The sequence below is a fragment of the Anas acuta genome, chromosome 1 (assembly GCF_963932015.1).
Source record: "Anas acuta chromosome 1, bAnaAcu1.1, whole genome shotgun sequence".
Classification (NCBI taxonomy): domain Eukaryota; kingdom Metazoa; phylum Chordata; class Aves; order Anseriformes; family Anatidae; genus Anas; species Anas acuta.
In genome coordinates this window covers 44,189,511-44,206,836 of record NC_088979.1, presented here as the reverse complement: position 1 = coordinate 44,206,836, position 17,326 = coordinate 44,189,511, and the positions used below count along the sequence as shown (strand labels likewise).

Genomic DNA, 17,326 nt, shown 5'->3' with positions numbered 1-17,326 from the left:
GATGGGGAGAGGCTTGGGTTCAGATCCTTTTGAAAGCAGCCCGTTTCTGCCAGTAAGCTACTTTAACGGCTGAGTTGTAAGGTGTCTTCTGTGGGAGGGATCACAATTACCACAGTTATTTTACCTTGGTAAAGTTTAAATATTCATTGGAGAGAATCGCTCTACAATGCTTTTACTAAAGCATACAGATATTGATCCCACCTCTGCCTAAATGATTATTTATATATCATATTTGGATTTTTTCCCTTTCTTTTTATGTTATTTTTCAGAAGTTTATGAATTGTGTGATTGAAGTATTTAGAGAGGAGGATCTTTTTGTAATATCAGGTAGAAAGAGCTGTTGTGCAGAGACAAAACAATTTAAACCACTTTTAGTAGATTATGTTTCTGTTAAATTGAGAAAAATATTTCATTAAGTCTTAGACTGGTACAAGTGCACCAGGCATAAGGGTGGGTTTTATGGATTTTTTAAATGTATGTATGTATGTATTTATTTATTTATTTGCCAACCCAGCTTGTATTTGCTACTGCTACTACAGATTGCCATTCCTGGGGAAGACCTTTTGGCTGGTATGTGTAAGGTATGCACTACGGTTGTTTAACCACACCTTACTGAGTACAGGAAGGAGCACTATCAGAGCTTTTTCATATGCATTTTTTAAATGCTAGGAAATCAGTGACTTTTCAGATGTATTTGGCAGCCCATTGTTCTCCCAAAAGGTGTGGCAGAGTTCATAAGCTAAAGAAGGAAAAAATAGAAATGCTATAAATAGTATGCAAAGTGTCTAAACCATTTCAATGCTTTTAGTTGCCACAGAAAATGGCTGAACAGTTTCTTCTGTTTCCCTTTCTAAAATTGCTTCATAGAGAAAACATGCTAATCATAGCAGGTGCCAACACATTTCATGGCAGATATATAATCTTCAATGTTAATAGGCCTGCTTTTTGCATAATTTGAATACCTCCCTACTCTGCAAATGAGTGGAATATCTTGCAAAAATCCCTGAAAGTCTCATCCACAGTATGCTAATCTTGTGTATCTTAATCTTGTACCAGTACCATTACTATCTTAGCTTAAAAAAAAAAAAAAAAAAAAAAACAAACATAAAATAAAACAAAATAAAAATTACTGATAAAATCAGTTGTCTAAAGATTATTGTGCTGAAAAATCTGGCTAAGTCAAGTGACATTTGCATGGTACCAGCTGAATGGCTGTAATCAGTTTTATAGCTCATGTTACTGATAAATAGCTTATTTATTATTGTGTTATCATTAACAAAGAACACAAATGGGAGTGGCTACAATAGTAGTGGGACTGTGAGAATTATGATTAGCTGTGTTTTTTCATTAAATTATAAGCAAGACTTTGCAATATCCCCATCACCTAGAAATCCTCATTGAGAGCTCTAGGAAAGAAGCCATGTTAGCAACCTCAGGGAAGACATCTTGTTAAAAGATGCCAAAGGAGAAATTGAAGAGAGGAACGTGCCTTCCTGTTACCTAACTAATATTTTCTTAAAGAAATGAATTGTCCATGGGCACTTTAAATACATTGAAGACATCCCCACAGGCTGTTCTTTTAATAGAGTAGATACAGAGATGTATCTACTCCATAAAATAATATCTATGTGAGGAGGTTCAAATTATACTTATCTGATAGATTGGGTTTCTCTCTTTAGCTTGGTATGGTGCTGGATTCATCTGTGAGGGCTAAGAAGCTTTTGTTGTTATAATGATCACTGTATCTTTTATTATTAGGAATGAATTAGGTGATACAGAAATTAACAATTGCCTGTCATTTAAAAACCTATATGGAAATGTATTGTCAGTCTAAAAACTGATGGACCGGTGCAACAATATTCCATCTATTTAATTAAATCTTCATTTGGTGCTTCCACATTTGTGTTACCAGCACACATAACTGCTGCGTATGCCTTCCAAGCATAACAGAGCATGATCCCATTCCCTATCCACATCAAAGTCAAACATGACAATGGCAGAAAGGTATCTTTTCCCCCATTCCCTATATATCTGTACATATCTGTGTATATCTCTGTTGCTCTGTGAGTGTGTACATGTACTTATACACATATATGCATTAGTACATACTGATATATAAAAGAGTTGAATGAGAATGGCAATAAGCTTGTCAAAGTAAAATCCATTGATTGTTACTAAGTAAACAGAAACTACATTTGGCTAAGACTCAAATGTACAAATTGATAGAGCCTATAAGGACACTTAGGGAAATCAGTGCTTTCCCTGTTCTTCCATGCTTCCCTAAGCATCTGCTTTTGGCCACTGTTGGAGACAGAATATTGGGTTAAGTAGACCTTTGGGCTGACCAAAGACTGCCACTCCAATGGTTTACCCCTATGGTCAACATTTTTATAATGTACATAACTAAAATTGTATTAAATTGTTCCTAATTATTTGATGCTGATGTAAACAAATAGCAATATGATTAAGTTGTGTCCTGATTTCATCTGAGATAGAGTTAGTTTTCTTCCTAGTAGCTGGCATGTTGCTGTGCTTTGGATTTAGGATGAGAATAATGCCAATAGCACACCAATGGTTTAGTTGTTGCAGAGCAGTACCTGCAGAGTCAAGGACTTTCAAGCTTCTCATGTCCCTGCCAGCAGGGAGGCTGGAGGTGCACCAGGAGCTGGGAGGGAACAGAACCAGGACAGCTGGCCCAAACTGGCCAAAGGGATGTCCCATACCACAGGGCAGCATGCTCAGCTATAAAGCTGGAGGGAGTTGGTTGGGGTGGCAGCCACTGTTGTGGGTCTGGCTGGACATCAGTCAGTGGGTGGTGAGCAATTGCATTGTGCATCACATGCTTTGTACAGTATTTATTATTATTATTGTTATTGTTGTTGTTATTATTATTATTATTATCCCTTCATCCTCTGCCCTATTAAACTGTCTTTATCACAACCATGAGTTTTTACCTTTTTTTTATTATCTCCTCCATCCCACTGGGGGAGGCAGGGAGTGAGCAAATAGCTGTGTGGTGCTTAGCTGCCTGCCAGGTTAAACCACATCAAAGTGATACCAGATTATTATTATTTTTTTTTTTTTTGAAAGTTTATGCTTCGGTATTAAAATAAGCCAGTCTCTTTAGTGAAGGGGCTGACTTTCAGCCACTTAACTGAATCATTCAGCAAATTTATTTGTTTCTTCAGACTGAATTTATTCTCTAGTTACATGGCAAATGGGAAGAGTATGTACATATGTGATTATGGAGAGCACTGTATATTTGCTAGTGCATATTTAAGACCCTTTGCTTAAAACTACCTTTGCAGTCAAATAAAATTGCTCATCTATTCAAAGGACAGATAAAATCACAAGGTAGATTTGTGATATGTGTTGAAATGTAGGTCAGCTGCAGGAGTAAAATAGAAAATGGCATTATAGATGTGGCATTTTCACTCCTTGTCCCCCTCCAAGCTTCTCTGGACAATAATTCAGATGTTTTGTTGCCCTCCCTTGTCCACAGAAGTAGAAGGATCAATAGCATTTCTGAGCATATTCCAAGGAATAAATTTCAGGTGCAGATTTCAATCACAAAGAAACTATGTGAAAAAAAAGAGAATAATTTTCCAAAACCAACACATATCACGTAAGTCATAGTGGGGTGAGAAGTTGAATAAATGATTGAGTTCTCTTCTTGCCTTTATAAAATATTTGTATGTTGAAACTTGTCAATAGAGTGTTAGAATATATTTGAAATACAAACTTCTCCTTCCCTCTTATTCTGAGTAAATCATATATTTTTTTTGAATAATTGTTTTAAAAACTGTAAGTAGTTTGGAAAGAATGTTGACAGAAACAGTCTTTCAAGTGAGTTTTAATGTTCAGTACGTGAAGGGTTGGGCTGAAGATTTTTTCATTTATTTTTGATGCTGTTGTTTTTCATTTGTTTGTTGTTGTTGTTGTTAGGTGCAAGGGAAAGAAGGCTGGGCTTTAAAACAGGATGTTTCCAAAATAATTTGTGTGTTATTAGAAGGAAAAGAGTCTGGACAGAATTATAATTATCTGGATGTAATCATGGAGACCCAGATCAGTTCCTGACATTCCGGATCCTGCCATGGTGCTGTAGGAGCATTCCATGAAGAACCCAGTAATTTCAAATGTGGGCTGCTCTGGATCCTTTTTCAGGCTATTAGCCTGAGAAAACTAAATGAAAATTAATGCCTAAGTAAATAATCTGAATTCTACTCAATGAAAGGAGAATCCAAACTGGTGACAGCTATGTTCAAACACTCAGTTCCTCAGTGCTGGGCAAGACTTTCCAAGCAGGCCTTGCTTAACAAAATAGCAAGGCAACATCTGAAGTCAGACTCCCGCTTCTACATTTGTCACCCAAGACTCCACTAATGAAATTCATTTCACTCTAATGTAAATGACTAAAGTAGGTCAGAGCATTGGGCTCCAGGAGTTGCTATTTCTTTCCGCTGTCTTGAAATGGAGCCTAAGATGACAAGTCAGATGTAGGCATCTACACTGTAAACACATAGACATGTCAGATGAATCCCATGTAATGGCAGGATTTCAAATTAAATTTTGCTCTTGTAGAAAGCCATGATTCTTGCCAAATTTCAAACAAAAGGAAACATGCATGCAGATTTTTTTTTCCTCTGTCTCTGGCCAAAATTGTTGCAAATAGTTGCAAATCTTATTCTGCACCCTCGAAAATAACAGCACCTATACTAAATCAAAATTTGTCTAATCTTCAAGCAAACTGCATGTCCTGTGATGCATTGTAGAAAACAGCTTTCCAGCAACACTGTGGCCACTTACAGAAAAAGCATGGCAAGGAAACTCTAAACTGGGTATGTTGGAGTCTAACCCACAGGAAACATGCAAGATTAGTGGACAGAGAGAAAACAAACAAACAAAAAAAAAATCATTGAGTTTTTTAGGCAATTCCTTCCCTGTCATTCATGGGTACAAAGGGAATATTTCTAGAAGGAATATGTCAGATCTTTCTGGATTCAAACCCTCTTGCTAAACTAAAACTAAAACTTTAATTTTTAGCTGTCTTGTAGTTAACTTTTTTCATTCTGTTCAGAGTCCTGAGCTACAGATAAACCAGTACAATTGAGATTTGACATCATCTATGTATCCGTGAGCAGAACCTCCATAGTATTGTGCCTAAATCACAGTATTTGAATTATTTATCTTTTCTCAATTTTTATTTTGAAACTTTCAATTCTGCTCTAGAATATTTTAAACTTTTAAACCCGTAGTGGTTTTACCATTTTAAGTTGCAGAAGAAAGTTCCATGTCAGTGAGCTATGCTGTAGCTTAATTATACAGCCAGCATGGGTGTGTGAGAATAGCCACCACATACTAGAGAATAAATTGCTGGGTTTGGTTTTTCTTGATTTACAAGTTGCTATATGAGGCGCATGTTCCCAGGGAGTGGTGAAAAGTAGGGGTGTGTTAAACAGGTTTAAGAACATTTTAAAGAGACACAGTCAGGTTTGAGACATAGTAGATTTGGTGTACTTCCTCCTTCCTGCCAAATAACATTTTCTGTTTCTGTGGTTAAAAACAGTTGAGCTGCACCCTGCCTCTCTGTTTAAGTGATACCACAAAATCCAGTGTCGCAGTATGTGTCACGCTGGTCTCTCTCTCTGTCTTTTTTTTTGTTTTTTGTCATCAGTAAGGAAATGAAACTGCCAAAACTGCTGGTCTTCATGCTCCTTGGAGAGCAAAATTCACATGCCATCGAGCTCAGCCAGTAAAATCTTGTGGTTTTCTGTAAAAATAGCTGTGGTGAGGACAAACAACACTTGGATCAAATTATTTCTCCACTCAGAGCAGTACAGAAGTTACTTGCAAGTGTTGCTCGGGCCACCACTTTAGTGTCTGAAATACCTGTATGAAGTATGAAACCTGGTTTTCAAGTTCCCAGGTACCTTCTCAAAAATCACATGTTGATGAACTCAGATTCTCTTGTTTCCCAGATGTTTTGCATGGAGAACAGGCATTATTTTGAATCTTTCTTATACATAGTGCTGGCTTTGAACCTTGGAGAATTAAAGGTTATTTTCTCCTTCTGGGTAAAGATCTCTACTGGAACTAGAGATCATTTCAATTGAAAATAAGAACAATCTTTTTTGCTTTCACAAAAGATGAATGGAATATCAATTTCAATTGCTTGCTTACTACAGGAGAACAAAATTAGCAGAGCACAATGTATATACAAATTTCAGCATACCATTATTGCAAATAACACTGAAGTTTTTGTTTGGAAGCATTTAACCTCACTTTCTTAGAGAAATTTTGTTGTTGTTGTTGTTGTTGTTGTTGTTGTTCAGCTGATAAATATGTTAAAATTTGGATGTTTTCCATTACATTATACAATATTACTTGAAGTACTATCTTGTTCTATATAATCAAAACTTCTAGCACCAAAAGTTCCAGTACTTATTTGAGAAAATACATGTTTTAAATTTGATCTTCCAAAGGTACTAGGTGAGCACCATGACACACACAAAGATCATTGTTAGTCAGACCAAAACTTAATCCATGAAAAGAGCACAGTGGGGACATGACTTGCAAGTGCCACTGTTTGGAAGAAGGGGAGTAAATGGAAACAGAAATTTGAAAGTAGGTAGCAAAGTAGCTGAAGAGGAGTTGAAATAAATAGGAAAAATTTTATATTCTAGAAAATCTGTGATCAGATGAGCAGTGATGTTGCATGAGAGCTATGTCATGAAAAATGTGTGGCATGTTAGCAATTCTTTCCACATGGCCTGTGGTCAGGACAGAGTAGCATCTGAATTATGCTGCAGAAGTAGCAAATAAAGGCAAACGCACAGGATGAGGAAGGATGGTTGCTTAGCTGAAAACATGGGAGCTGAGAGATTTGAAGACAATACCGCAAATATACAGTCTGCAGTGGTTTGCACATCAGGCCAAGTTCAGTGATAGCCTCTTACTGTAAATTTTCTAAGGATTTTGTGAGTTCAGCCTCTTAAATGGTCAGAGGTGTAACTGCAGTGACTATCTGTTCAGGAAACACCCCAGAGATTGCCATGAATCAGTGTCTCTGTCACTAACCTAACTGTACAGTGCAGTGATCCAGTAAACGGGTGCTGACAATAGCTTTTGTGGTTAGCAGCAAGGGCGCGGTTTCATTATCAGTTTAAACTGATCTAATACCACATTCCCACCAGAAGGAGCAGTTCTGTCTTCCTCGTCCTGCCCTTGGCCATGTTCATGCAATAGTCTCTTACATCAACTCAGTCATGTCAGTAAACTGATCCAATTCACTGCAGGTCTCATGACCAAAAGAACTGAAATAAAGCCTATAGCAAAAATAAAATAAAATAAATAAATAAATAAAAATAAAAGAGAGAAGAAAAAAAAAAAAGATACTGGTAGGGCAACACCACTCATTTGTCAGGGTACTATTAGGAGGTTTACACCAGTCATGAAGCCATCTTTTAAAGCTAGTACCTTAATTTAGCAACTATTGAAACAAAAGAACAGTTCACACCTCAAAATTTAGTATTTTAACTTCTCTGTAAATTCAGTCATGTTGGTTTTAGTCATAATCTTCCTCCAGAATACAGAGTATTTTCCCTGCCCTAGCAGCTACAGTCTTACAAGAGAAATTTCCCACAGGATTTCAACCTAAAGGACATGCCATCTTTTAGAATGAACAATCTATCTTCAGATAGATTCTTCTGCTTCTTTCAGAGTATGTCCTGATTTTCATAAAGTCTTAAAGTACTGTGCTAGCTTTCCTCTCATCTACAAATCACATCTTGCTTATATGTCTACATGTATACATATGGGAGAAGCATTTGCCAAATATTATCCATACATCATATTTTCCATATGGAAGAACTTTTCTTTTTCATCTCAAATTTGTTTCTATATTAGTGATCTTTGATATCTTCCAAGCACTATTGGGAAGGACAAAACTAGAGGATGGGATTTGAGTGATAGGAACCATTATCACTTTAGGCATTAAGGAAGTCAACTCACCACTAAATTGGTCAACAACTCAAAACTGAAAAGAAATATTTTCCTATGTTTTTACACTACTACACTTGCAGGCAGACTTTAATCAAATAATAGGATCAATTCACTGAAGCACAGAATTGTTGAGGTTGGAAGGGACTTCTTAAGCTCATGTAGTCCAACACCCCAGTTTAAGTATGACCAGCTAGAGTATGTTGTCCTGGATGGTGGTCTGGTTGAGTTTTGAATACCACTGAGGATGGAGACTCCACAGCCTCTCTCGACAATCTGTTCCCATGCTTGACCACACCACATAGTAAAAAAGTGTTTTCTTGCGTTCAGATGGAATTTCAAGATTTTCAGTTTCTTCCCATTGCCTCTTATCCTGTCAGTGGGCACTAATGAGAAGAGTCTGACTTCCTCTTCTTGATTCCCTCCCAGCAGGTATTTATTCAAATTGACGAGATCCCCCTGAGACCTCTCCAGGCAAAACAGTCCCAGCTCTCTCTGCTTTTCCTCATGTGATAGATGTTCCCAGCACTTAATCACCTCTGTGGCCCAGTGCTGGACTTGCTCCAGTAAGTGCATATCATTCTTATACTGAGGAGCCCAGACCTGGGCATGGTACTCCAGAGGCAGCCTCACTGGTGCAAAGTAGGGAGGAGGTCTCTTCCAACCTAGAAATTCTGTGATTCTGTGAATGATCACTTCCCTCAACCTGCCCAGGATACCGTCGGCCCTTTTGTGCCATGAGGGTTCATTGCTGGCTTATGGTCATCTTGTTTTCCAGCTCCTGGGCAATTTCCACTCTAAGGACCTTCTCAGCAAAGCCACTTTCCAGTCTGCCAGCCTCCAGCATGTACTTGTGCCTGGGGTTAATCTTCCCTGGATGTAGGATTTTGCCTTTACCCTCGTTCCCATGCTTTTACTCCATGAAGTTGAACTTCATGAGATTACCCTCTGTCTCATTCTCCAGCTTGTCAAGGTCTACAACCAACTGGCACATCAGCCAGCCCACCCAGTTTTGTATCATCTGTGAACTTGCTGGGAGAGCACTCTGTTCCTTCATCCGGATTGTTAACAAAGATGCTAAACAGTATTGGCCCAGTGTTAAGCCCTGGGGTACACCACCAGTAACTTGATTAGGTTAGACTCAACCATCTAAAACATATTCTTTCCTTCCTCTTATGAGTGTCAATTTCCTAAGCTGTATGTACACTGTATAAATGGCTACTTCCCAGAAGACGAAGCCAGAATTACTAACTTTAAGAAGAGTCCACACTTTCTCTGTAATTATGTACACCTTTTCATCGGACAGTGCTAACCTGTTTCCTTCCTTTTTTTTTCTCCCATCCTTACCACATCCTATCTCTGACAACTATGGTTGGTAAAAAAGATTAAGGGCTTCCCTGAGCTTTTCATGTAATAATGAACAAGACGGAAGGAGGTAATCACATGTACATTTGCATATCTATTATTATAAAGTCAATGAAATGTAAACTATCTCCTCTTCTGGCTTATAATTAATTAATTAATTATGAAAATAAATGTACCGATTTATTTTCATTCTTCTGTTGCAACAGAGGTGACTATTAAGAAGTTTGTGAAAAGAAAGTATAGTACAAGCTCAAAAAGTGAAATTCATGTACAAGAGGCTTCTTAAAAACAGATAAAAATTTCTGTTATGAGCAAAGGAGATAAACATCATAAGAAGGCATATTATATTGTGATTCTTTGCTCTGAGCCAAATAATATTTAGTCACTTGCAGGATTGTGTAAGTACTAAAGATGTTGATCTGTAAAGAACATCCAAGCTAACCTGAATTCACAGGCACAATATCTCATAAGCAATAGAACTATGAAAGCTGGAATACATAACAGCTTTGATTTATTCAACAAGGTACAGAATATGCATTCAGGCAAATATACATCTATGCATTAGAAGCAGACATCATAGATAATGCACAGATGAGGGAAACTTTAACAATAAATTTATATATTTTAATTCCACAGTATACTTTACAATTGTAAAAAAAAAAAATAAAAAAAAAAATGTTTACTGAGCTTAAATATGGTCCTGTGAAAAATTAATGTTCCAGATGACAAGCTTTCTCTATAGTTGTCATGAGCAGCATGCCATAATAACAGGAGGAGTTCTACTTATACAGAGTCTCTGAAAACAAGGCAGCTGTGTGTCCCTTGTATTACTTTCTCCTCAATTTGTTTTTACTAGAGTAGTCCTTAGTCAGAACTTTGAAGAAACAATGGTGGATACTAGTCTGTTTCTGGTCCCAGATGGATAGACCTCAGAAAAAGGTAACAGCTAGGTGTAGGAAATCCCCAACCCTCAGTGTTTTTGTATTGACTACTTGTAAGTGTCTACAAAGAAAAAGTGAATTTCAAGTAGCTCCATATTTGTGTGTCTCTGCTTCCATGCCTCATTTAAGGTCTCTGACTCCATACAAAGCTGACTCAGAGCTTTGCATGCCAGTGTAAGTGGCAGACGCCTCCCTGAATGCTGTGGCTATGTCTGACTTTCCCTAAACTGCTCTGATGTTCTTGCTGAGACCTCCAAAAGTTCTCCCCATAAAACCTGGGACACATGGAAGTTCTGAAATCCTCACGAAACAGCACCAAACACAAGGGGTTAGATTACTCCCTTTTAAAACGTTTATCAGCAGATAGGATTTTTCAGTCCACTTGCTTAGGCATGTGCAGGTGTGAATTCTTATGGGTCCTGGGCTGCTCTGCCCACAGCTGTTGCTACCCCTACTTCCCAGCCCACTGTGATGCCTCCAGCTTATGACAACTGTTACATTTGCTACATCCAGGCTTCAAGCAAGGATCAGGCTTGGGAGCTTGGCTGTATTTCACACACAGTACAAGAGAGAGAAAATTTGTGAACAGTTAATTCATTATTTCTGGTATCACCAGACTGTTCTAGGTATATGAACAGCTTTATTATCTTCATGCTAGAGGGTGAGCCATGCCCTTACGTCTGACTGCAGATCCTTGCAATGCAGATCCTTCCTCTGAGGCATCTGACTGAGCTCTGTCAGAAACAAGTTCCTGGCCTGTATGGTTCTTTATGTCTAATCTAGTGTGGCCATTCCTCTGTAATGGAAAGCATCAAAAAAGAACATTAGTCAAAAGTGCCCTTCTTTCTACTAGCCTTCTTAATAGAAAAGAGTGATTCAAACTATATAGTACCAGCATTAAAATGTTGCAAAAATCAAAGTCAGCTTCCTCCTTACTTTACACTCTAATAATTTAGTTTTCCACAGTATCTCTCATAAAACATTTTCATCCACATACTCATTAGCCCAAAGATCCCAGGACAGGATTGTATATACAAGGCTGAAGAGGATACTTAGTGCTAATTTAGTTTAATCACAATCTATTTGCATAAATGCAGTCCTCCAAGGAAATCTATTTATTTTGCCAAGAGCAGTTCCTTAAAGGATGATAGGGTAAGAAATATGACACCTATTATTACAAATGATTACTTAGAGGTGAATGTACTGATTTTAATTATATCAGGTAATCTTGAGGTTTCCCATACTGTCAAAAATAATTTACTCTGCTTGCACTAGTTTGTTGGTTTTAGATATTGACAGTATGTTTTTTCTCCTGTAGCAAAGTCTTGCCTTCCATCCCCTCAAAAGGAAACCATCCCAGTCCCACTCTGCTTAAAGTACCATAAAAGCTGAGATTGTCTTCATATGATCAGGTAACTGTGCAAAATAAAATAGTCCTTCAGCTTACCATGATCCAAAACAAAAGCAGCTGTTCCAAGATGGGTGCATCTTCACCATAGAGCTACATCCACAGTGATGCCTTCCCTAGTTTACAGGTCTTGCCAGATGATTTTGGGACTCAGACCTAGCAAACCTACAAATCTAGCAAATCTACACTTCAATGCAGGAATCTCTCTGGCAGGGATAGGGCTTTCAGGTAACAACAGAGAATATCATAAAATAGTGTTCTTTCCTTCCTAACCCTCTCCATGGAGTCACCATTAAAAGCTCAACTCAGTTAAGATTATTTCACAAATAAGAAAAAAAAAATGCCATAAATAAAATTTGGGTTTACTACTCAAGCAGGAAGGTTGGGTAGTAGCAACTGATCTAGACTTGAACCATTCTGTAGCTCCAAGTTCAGACAGTAATGCTCACAGTTGTTAAAATAATCCAATATTTTAACAAGCAGGTTCTGATAGACAACTGCTGACCTGTAGATCCATATGCACTTAGTCTTTAGAGAAGTTAAATTAATTGGTCTTTTAATGTCACTATAAGCAGTCTGTAAATCAAAACAAAACCACATTTCAACAGAAAGGACTCTTTGTCTTACACGTCTATGATATTAATACACCACTTTACAAATCAAGGAAAAAGATTTGCTATGAAAATGAAATTTATATACAAAGTTTTAACTCTAGAAACATTAGCCAGCCTCTTGCCTATCTCTTGCAAAATGTAAATTCCCTTTTATTCAGAGTTCTCCAGCCACATACACGTATACGTCTGCATAGCTATCTGCCTGGTTTGGAGCAAGCACCTTGGTGTCTAAGCCACACCTCAAATGGGTGACAAGTATCTACTTATTTAGAGGAGATACTTCCTCAGATGAAGGCCTGAAAGGTGCAGTGCAGGTTGTTAGGCAATGCCTAATGCAGTGCTGGACACTTAAAAAAAAAAAAAAAAAAAAAAAAGGTGAAGAAGGTGACCACAACAGCTAGTACACTGTCCTGAATGAAGGACCAAGAAACTATTAGTTAGTTCCTTAATCTGGACATTAACTTTTGCATGTGCTCAAAGAGCAAATGTAAGGGGAAAAAAAAAAAAAAAAAAAAAAAAAAAAAAAAAAAAAAGCATTTTTCCTAAAGAAAAAGTCCAAATTACAAATCCTCAAGACAAGTAATTCTGTCCCCATACACATCAGACATTAGAAGCTTAGAAGCTTGGATAAATAATAATTCTGTATTTTTTCAGATGATGTATGTGGTACAGTTAGGTATTTTAGCTATTTTGCTCTACTTACAAGAACAGGCAAATAAACAGAATTATTGTATCTAGAATTTTATAAGAAAAGCATAAATAAAAAATATCACATAGCTATCAAAGCTGTTGTCGTACTTGTGTTGTATGAATTGCTGTCTGAGATTAGCAATACTAGTATTTTATTTTATTTTTAATTTTTGTAAGCATATATAACATATTAAAATGTATAAGACCAAGGCACAATTTATTTTGTCTTATAACAGAATTTAAAACATCACTGTCTATACATGCTTTTTATCTGTCCTTAAGCCTCCTGCTACATTTCACAAGGTAGAGCCGCAAGCTGTGTATTCTAGCTATGTTCTACTGAACCTCCCAAACAAACCAGAAAAAAATATTTTTCATAGTTCAACACAAAAATTTCTCTTTTATTTCTTCCTGCAACACAATGGAGTTTTTGAAGCCTCCAGTATCTGTTATTAAAATCTTATGGTTGTTATAAAGCATGAAAATACTTTACTGGCATATGGTAAAGACTATCCAGGTAAGTTCACCTGGAAACCTCCATGTAGTTTAGTGAGTGCCTTCTGGACTTCATTCTTAGCACACACTTGCCCATGAGAGTAATGAATGCCTTTCAGTGACCACGGTGTGTTCGTCTTCAGTTAACAGCAGACCTCACACAAAAAAAAAAATTATATCCATGAAGGATTCTGACATTTAGATCATGACTGATACTCCTGCTCCTTAACAGACTGTGTAGCAAAGATCATAGTAGATGCTTGACATCCTTTAGTCTAGAATCTACTGCAAATAGTAGCAATACTGTAAAAGAAATATTTAATATTACTATATCCATTTGCTTATTTTTGATGCAAATCCCTCCTAGCTGAGCCCAATGCTGATCTGCAGGTACTGGTTCTAGAACATACTTACAATTTAGTGTAATTTGCAGTTTGAACACTAGGTGGAAACAAAGTAATAAAAATAAGATCTGTTATCAAATAATCTGCAGCACAGCAAATGGAAGAGCTTTCTCCAACACACATGACTGAAATCCCAGAAGCCAGAAATGGCAGCTTAAACCTGCTTAATTGCACCGGAGACCTCTGTGATTTTCACTTCTTGGGCACAAGAAGAAGAGGAAATCATCTCCCTAAACTTCTTAAACTTGAATATTTGATTTTCTTTCCTTGATGGCTTACTTTAAATTTTGGGATACGTGAATTCAAAATGCTCAGATGTATTTGTATTGATCGTTGTTCAAGTATTTCTGTGAAAACTGGTACCAGAATTCAACATATAAAATTTTTCCCCTATTGTTTTTCAGTTTTGCAAAACTTTAGATTGAATACTTAGAATGAGCAGCTTTTGCTTGCTGCCATTTGCTTGTCACAGATAAATAGTTAAAATAGAAATGTATATATATATATTCCATCTCATGGTTATGCAACAAGAAAAGCACAGCAAGAAAAGAGTCACCCTCATTTTACTCTTTTGTGTAACACAGTTTTAGGAGCCTCTTTATTATCATTCCAAATTTCTTCAGATCAAGAAAGGGAACTGAAATGATATTTAGTTTTGGATGATAGCCATCTTTTGATGGCTTTAGATATTCTGTTGCTTGTGGAAAACTTGGCTCCAGAAAAATCCATATGCAGAATGCAACTGCAGCAAAAGCCCATAAGAAATAAAGAGGAATGATGTAGCATTTCACTGCAAACCACAATGCAGAACTGAGCTGCACAACAGCAGTGCTGGTCAGGATTTGACATTCAGGCATTTTCATCTTCTTTCCAGGAAAAAGCAATCTTAGCATAAGACCATCCTGCTGAAAAGATGCAGCCATGTTTTACACAAACTCAGAAGAGACTGGCCTAGTGATCCCTAGTCCCTTTCAGTACAGTTTGCAGAATTTGAAATGGTTAAGAAGCTGGTATAACAGCAAGGGACAACCCTAGTTTTATTTATAGTTCATAACATAACTCTTTAAAACGTGAGTGGTACTCTGCCTGCATCCAGTATAAATACATAACAAACTGTGAGGTTTTCAGAAATATTTTCACCTCTTCCAAATTTTTCTATTTTTTAATTAATATATTCGTTATCCCCAGTACCTTGCTCTACTTCATTCTACATGTTAGTCCAAATTCTGCCTCTTTGTCCATCTTTTCACACAATAAGACAGCAGATGCTAGCTGGCTTCAAACAGGCTGGTTTTACAGACTGTTTGAAGTAGATTTCAACTGCCTGAGGTGACTTAGTCAGTTGGCTTACATACCAGAGCAAGTATTCATACTGATGGAATGCAAGTCAAAATCTTAACTGAATTCGAAACCTGTTGAAGCTTGGTGAATAACTAAGCCTATTGTTCCTGATCCAAGTAAATATAACCTTCTGTCTACTGAGTACTTCTATTCAATGTCTTAGATTAAATGATGTTGTATATATTTTCTAAACTCTATAGGAACAAATGCTACACTAAACTCAAAGAGTGTGTATCAAGTAGCTGCATAAGGCCTACTGTCATCATTCCTGGAGAAGGTTTGTGTGTGATGGGTGCAAGGACACAGATAGGGCAAGATATAAATATAACAATGAAGTAAAAGCTTTGGGTTTGGAAGAGTTTTGAGGAAGTCAGTGTAGATGTCATTGAATTCAACCTACCGTTGAAAGACTGTATATTTCCTCAAAGCTTTTATAAAGAAAAAGATTCTGCAGAACAAACAGTGTCTAAGTTAGTTCTAGACATCTTTTAGAGAAGACACTTGTTAAAGAGCATGGAAATCTCCTTGCAGTACAATAAAACAGTGTCAATTATCCTTTAGTTATGACTGAAAGGTAATGAACTCCCAAATAAAATAAAGCAATTGTTAAATGTAGAATGGCAACACATCCTTAAGAAACCATGTTCTGTGTACATTCAGTATCATCTCCACTTGAAACAATACCAGAAAACTTTGGCATCTTTTCTATTTGTCTTACTATTCCCACCCTGCTAAGTATGTATGAATTGGATTTTATATCAATTTTAATACAGTCTATCTAAATACCTGATCAGTTTCCTGATATCAACTTAAAGAAGTCAAGCATTAGAGAAGAGAATTAAAAAAAAAAAAAAAAATGACAATCAGAGCCCAGATTACACACAGCAGGACTGGAAGGGGAAATGCTACTTGTAAATTTAGAAGAATCTATATGGAAAACACTGAGTATCAAACACAAATGCATTTGCTTGTTTGTTTGTATGTTTTTTAAATTACTCCCCATTTCAAAGTTCCCCAGGCAAACTTAATGCTATAACATTGACTTACCAATTTTGGCACTGAAGAGAGTAGCTAGAAAGACTTTTCCAGATGCAAGAACTTCCACTGTGGGTCTATTGATCGCTGATGAGAGGTCCCTTAATATGCCTCCAGTCACTACTTCCTATAGCTCGAATCCCTCTTCCACCAAGATTCAAGTTTCAGGTTAAAGCAGATTGAAAGTTTGTCTCTGCTGTTATCTGCTCTGGCTGGTTGGCAGTTGCTGCTGGTGACTGTGTTACTAGGAGTGGTTTTGGCTTTGAGTAGGATAGTTGTGAGTCAACATGTGGGAATAAATCCAGACATGCCCAGCTTTCCTCCTGCTCTGTAAACAAAGTGATCTGATACAGAAATCTGACTGGGATGATCTTTAGATGCAATAAATATATCTGCCCTTCTGACACATGAAGACTATCTTCCTACTGAACCCAGTAGGCATGTGACACAAGTTATTTTTTGAGGCACTCTAAATTGCAATAACTTCCTTGCCTGCAAGGTCAGGTATTAGAGATAAGCAACAAGAATGGGATCCTTGCTGCACAAAAGCCAGGAGCAAAAATCCCATTGATCTCAACAGAGTAATGGCATTGCCACAAGGCACTGCAGAGCACTGCAGTGAGGGGAGGCTTCCCACAGAGCCTATTTTCTTGCTCTCCATCTTACTCTTCTAGCACCTTCTTTGCATTCTTCCATATTTGTTTCCAGCCAGCTCCTTCTACCAGAAAACCCCTCATGACAAATTTCCCTGGCCTGTTTCCACTCTTTCCTCGGACAGTCTGCCTTTAAATTCAAGTTTGTTTTGGTCAAGATAAATTCCAGCTAATAGTGTAATCTGAAATCTTTCCATACTTTTTTTTTTTTTTTCTTTTTTTTTTTTTCCAGGAGAAAAGTTGCAGTGAAGCAATGGCCATTCAGCTGAGCTCTTTAGAGCATGCCTCTGTGTTACATATCGTGGGAATAACAATTTGCTTTCCCAGGTTAATATCTCATGTTACACAAGTCTTGGCACTGTAAAGTATCTTTGCAGACAGA

The 17,326-nt window shown here is 37.2% G+C and overlaps 1 protein-coding gene across 5 annotated transcripts in view; it reads right to left on the bottom strand.

The window, feature by feature from the left end:
- Positions 1-17,326, bottom strand: part of SCEL (sciellin) — a 96,165-nt gene that overhangs the window by 57,409 nt on the left and 21,430 nt on the right. For 3 of the 5 annotated variants that reach the window (XM_068676710.1, XM_068676716.1, XM_068676717.1), the window contains exon 1: positions 16,304-16,627. The exons of 1 other annotated variant lie outside the window; for it this stretch is intronic. The gene's annotated coding sequence lies outside the window, so the exon portion shown is untranslated. Of the gene's footprint in view, positions 1-16,303; positions 16,639-17,326 lie in introns of those variants that run through there. One more of the 5 variants, XM_068676719.1, reaches the window with a different exon arrangement.